Source organism: Diachasma alloeum, unplaced genomic scaffold, assembly GCF_001412515.2.
Source record: "Diachasma alloeum isolate Michigan unplaced genomic scaffold, Dall2.0 Dall_scaffold_00407, whole genome shotgun sequence".
Classification (NCBI taxonomy): Eukaryota; Metazoa; Arthropoda; class Insecta; order Hymenoptera; family Braconidae; genus Diachasma; species Diachasma alloeum.
Window position 1 is genome coordinate 132,649 of NW_021680546.1, and position 5,967 is coordinate 138,615.

A 5,967-nucleotide genomic window follows, 5' to 3' on the forward strand; every position below is an offset into this window, starting at 1 on the left:
AAAAAAAATGACTCTCGTTGAATGGTAGGTTTGACTTCAAGTCTGGTGGCAACCCATCTAAAACCCCAAAAACCACGCGAAGGTCTACAAAACCATGAAATGAATTGTAACGAAAATAACACGTTACAACTGACCCCTTCCAGACCGAACGTGGTGACTAACCTTGTAAGGGTTTCAACACTAAAACTAATCCACCAGACGAGACTTGTCCGCCCCCAAACAACTGAGTCCGAAACACAAAAAAAAAAACAAAATCAAAATCATACAAAATCATTGATCAATCTGAACTGCTAAAGACCTGAATCACTCTTCCCAAGCATGACATAATCAATTCATCTTCATTATTCCACACAAAATTTTAACGAAGTTTCCGTCAAAATTATCATCACAACATGACGTCAAAACCCTTGTGACCAGTGACGCAGCGACGCTCATCACGTCGAATCCTGCTAATCGCGAATGATTTTTCAGATTCCCGAAACCTATTGTGATGCAAAAAAAACTAAAACAAAAACAGCAGCTATCTCCGCGAAAAAAAAAATCTTTCCGGCTTCGGCCTAACTACGAAAATTTCTTAACGAATCCAAAATTTCGATCGAAATGATGAAAGCCTCACGAGTCTGTCAGTTTCGGCAATCAAACATACGCTCAACCACCTTACTATTGATGTCAACATCTTCAGACGCACGCGACGAACATCCGGCACTCGATCTAGACACAGTTCCATATCCATAAAACAAAATTTCTCGAATTTTCATCTCAATTTTCGGTTTCCCTGACTTGTTACCGTCAAGGGGAACCCAAAGTCTCAAATGTAGTAGTCGGAAAACCCACGTGACGTAAAATAAACGCAGTCTCCCTACTCCCACTCCCACTTGACAAACACACGAAGTATGTAAGTCAAAAAAAATAAAGAATTTCTGATCGTGAGTAAATAACGAACAACGCGAGATCTCAAGTCCGATAACCTAACCTCTTCCCATTGAAAAGTGGTCGAAACATTGTCTAGACCCAACGCGATCCAAAACCGAAACAAATCACGATCTCAAAAATTCAATCGCAGTGCTGAACCAAAAAGACTCGAAACTGATAATCTTATTCATCTGCAATCGAAACCGCGCGAACCTGAATTCAACGTCCCAAGACTCGAATAAGGAAAATGATTTCCCTGACCGATCAGCTATCACTCGTCAGTGTCGCTATCATAAATCAGTCTAAGTTCGCAAAATTCTCGACACCCAAATGATGCGGAACCATCAGGCATCAGCCCGATTCGAAATACCCCTTCCACATCTCACATACCAAAACCAAAAGTGTCGCAGAAAATATTCCTCCCCTCGCCCTATTTGCCAGTTAACAAATTCCACGATCGAGGAAATACCCAACAAAACCAAATTGTCATTCCAATCCATTAGGTCGCTACTGAACACGAGTTCTTAATGCACCTGGATCTACAATCGCATGAATCGGCCCATCCGCGCGAGATCAGCAGACCAATGATAAAAGATCCGACAGACTTGACTGACAAACTCCAAAAACAATCTCGAATTGATCAAATCCAAAATCATTAACTGAATCCACCAACGTCTTTAAAATGATGCGGCGCCCGTAACGCCAGAATCGCAAAATGACAAAACAAAACTAATTTCTGTTCCATTAAACGGTTGACGAGGCCTAACGTCCTTGAATTCTCCTGACGCACACCGAATGGTCTGGGTAATTGACCGCCCTGAATCGGAGATTTCACGTCACCCTACCGTCACAAAACGATCGACCCGACGATCCTCTCTTTTCTCAACAACCGTAACCCAACAAAATCGGTTTAATTAAAATCCACCGATACTCGGACAGAACAGAAAATTCGAAACATTCGATCACCAGAGACTACTGTATTAATTTCTCTTACTCGTAAACTCAGATCCATTTAAATCATCGTAAATGCGCGAGCATCAGAAGTCTTTCTCAAAAGATCGTCTTCGTAATACGAGGCAATACAGAGAGTTAAAAAAAACTCAGTCTCTCGATAAAATTCCAAAACAAACCAACGAAGATGATCGAAAGTTCGAATATTCTTCAGAAAATATCGCATCTTAATCCCGTCCCAAATTCATCACGAGATATAGCGAATTTCTACCGAAGAATATTTATGCTGTAATTGAGTCACGAACGAAACGCAAAACGAAAGCAAAAGTTAACCGAATTCCTAACAAATGACAGCCTGATCCGCGAAAACCGTTATTTCGTGTCGCAAATGTCAATCCGAAAATCGACTCCAAAAAAACAGAACATTCAAAATCACACCCACGACCGAGAAAACCAACTAATCATGACCTCAAAATCCCGCAACAATCGCCATAGACATGGAACACAATTGGCATAAAGTCCACGAACCTTCGAAGAAATCAGCTCGATTGACTCAAATCTGAGTGATCCCAACCAAACGTAAATAATCCCTCGATATTGCACAAGTCAAACCGCAGCGATTACTCAAAAATCACAACACGAAACCTTAAACGGAAATTGAATCAATTCCCACCGAAATAGTCGTTAAGTCGCAGTCAAGGGATGTTCCTTCCCTCCTAACACAGGTGAATGACACGCAACTACACCACTGGCCAAAGTCATACGGAAAAAACTGAAATGATCAAACACAATCGGACTCAATCACGGAACAAAACAAATCACCAAATGACTTCTGTCGGCGATACTTAAATTGATCCGAGTAAATAACTCAAAACAAAGTCAAAAACAGATCAGCTCAATTTATAATTTCTCAAGTTACAAAATAAAAACTCTCATTCGAAAAGAAAACAAAATACCTAGTCACATCATAACAATAACACGAAACAAAACAAAACAAAAAATCATACATAATACTCAAAAATTCCGAAATTTCAAGAATCGCATAAATCACGTAATACTGGAAATACCAGATGATTCCACGAAACCCGATGAATCGTCTACTCGATACGGTGAATGTACCCTAAACGTAACCAAAATACAGACCGGATTCTCAATGACAACAAACCAACGCCATCCAATAATAAGATCTGCATTCACCGAGACAAAACAGACCAAAAGACTCATCTAATCCATGTCACGAGACAACTCAGTCCATGTCCCGAGACGATAAAATCGAATCACGAATTAGCTCAACAAACGATACAATAATTCGCGAAACCGGATCAAAACACAAAATTCAGATATCGAACAAAAATTCCAATATCAAACAAAATTCAAATATCAGACAAAATTCTGTTCGAAAACTCAAAATCAAAATTCCCAAAAAGCTCAAAAATTCCGAAATACCGTCGAAACAAACCCACGGCACAGTAAAACCACGGTCACGAAAACTGAAACTCGAATTAAATCTAGAAGAATGACGAGAGAGTCCACAAACAAAAGACCCCAAAGTCATCCGATAATAAGAAAACCCGAATTCCAACTCGAAATATAATGGAATACAAAAAAAAACCGTGAATAAATCTGTTAATTACGCAAGAAAAATCTCTCCGGTAAACGAAACCATAAAAAAAATAAAATGCGCAAAAAATCCGTTTGCTGCCACGTTGCGCCAAAAGCTGACAAACGTGGGTCAGAAACCGTTTGCGGCTCCATGTTGGGCGCCTAAAAGCGACCACACGTGGGTCAAATAAATCGAACTAAATCCGTGAAACCGTGTGGGCCCCACGTTGGGCGCCAAAAAGCTGTGACGTAATTTCCAAGGTTCACAGAACCCCTCGGTCCAATACGCAGCCCTCTGGCACTCACGTAGAAACTAAAACGACAAAAAGTAGAGCGCCAGATCGTTTTTACTAGAACGACCACCGGAACGAAAGAAACAAAATCAAACTAGCCCTAAGCTCGAAACGGTCTCCCACTAGCTCCAGAAGAAGAGACGTGTATCGGTTCTTGAAAGAGCTTAGACTAGAGATGTGACTAGGTGAACAAAACAAATAAATTAAACTAAATTAAACAGAATTGCGGGGGAAAAATCACAATATTTAATCAGAATTAAATGACTCGATACAAATAAAACAAATCAATTTCTTTGGAAAACCCCCTTTGGTTGTTTCGATCGATCGACGATCATGAGGCTTCGATAGTTACTGATTCTACAATTGTCCAAGGAATAAAAGATTCTGATAGGAAAATAAAGAAGTAATATATTTAGTCAATTTAGTCAAAAAAAAAAAAAAACCAGAATCGAAATGTCGTCAACAATAATCATGTAGATTGAACAACACTGAACGATCGAAACCCAAGATTTTGTCTATGTGACAAGTAAACTGGTTGCCCGAAACAAATACGAAAACTCAAGACAACGGCCAGCGAAACGAAGCAAGGTCACGAGACACACAGTAACCCACGTTCAATGTCCTTCGAAATTATCCAAGTTAAATACCATCCAACGAGAGTCCAATCGTAACCGAAATTAACAACTTCAAAATCTTCAGGGTTACGAAACCTCAATGGTTCACCGAATGGATGAATCTAACGTACAAAATTCTGAACCAAAACAAAACAAAAAAATGAAATCAAAATTCTAAAATTCCGAACGAATTAATATTTCTAACGAATGAGAGTTTTTAACGAAAACAACATAACTAAAAGATTCAGAGGAAAACTGTTCACTGGGCGGACAAAATCTCGTCACTATCAAACAGAGTCGTTCAAAGGCGTGCGAAACGCCGAACATTTTGACTCGATTTTGCCCTCACAAAATACCAAAATGTTTAATCACCACGCTCACCGATGTCCAGACGAAAATCCCAAAGAACTCCCGGCTGCATGGCAGGTCTCAAAACGTCCCAGTGACTTCCAGAAATTCCAAGGAAACCCGGAGAAATACCCAAAGGACGCCAAAGCCCAACATGGCTTCATGAAATGGCGTCGGACACAAAAAATTTCAACAGGCGTGCGAAACACGTGCACGCCGTCACCACCAGAACAGAAGTGATCGCTCGACTATGACAGGTGTCGACGCGATCATCAATTGCGCGGCAATGAATTTCATTGGCCACCGCAATACGACCATTACTCTCAATTATGATTCGACCCGAAATCTCACGCCTGCGCGCTACTAACTTTGCGCCTGCGCATGACCAAATTAGTTGAATAAATTAACTATTCCAACTAGACCATAATTCCAATTACAATTCAAATAATGTCATCAAATCATAAATAGTCTTTAAGCCCTTCCGGCTACCTCCAATCATTTAAGTGATCTTGAATCAATAAATCATAGTATTTCATCGGCACGTCCAGGCCTCGATGATGTAGCAGTCCCTCTCTAATGTAGACTCGCCACTCGTTCATCTGTTCTGCAACGAAGGTCCCCTCAGCGCCATACTCTCACGGTCAACGTTCGAAGCTTTACGTGACTCGGTAGATACTCCAGGTTCTATCGAATTCAAATGGGAATTGACATTCATGCCAATCATCCCTCGATGTCCCTCGTAGTCTAACAAGTCCTCCAATCGTTGAGCGTGTGATTTCGTACAAAATTCAAATACAAACAAAATAATCAGTCATACAAAATTAACTCTAAAAAAAATGACTCTCGTTGAATGGTAGGTTTGACTTCAAGTCTGGTGGCAACCCATCTAAAACCCCAAAAACCACGCGAAGGTCTACAAAACCATGAAATGAATTGTAACGAAAATAACACGTTACAATATATATATATATGTTTAAGGGTCAGTTTGATGACACTGCAATGTTTTGATGTATAATTCAAATTCATGAATTATAACCTCAAAACCGAACAGCTCTTGCCATGACCCGGGAGCACCACGTGGAGGTGGCTGTTCAAGGCTCCCAAAATTCGTTAATTGTGGTTGTGTATTCACAATTTCCAACTGGCGCAATACTGTAATATGCTGCCTGGTCGGGTTACGCACGGTCGCTATGTTCAGATGGAAAATGACGCTCATACCTTGCTCTACCTCCTCATGCACTTAGATC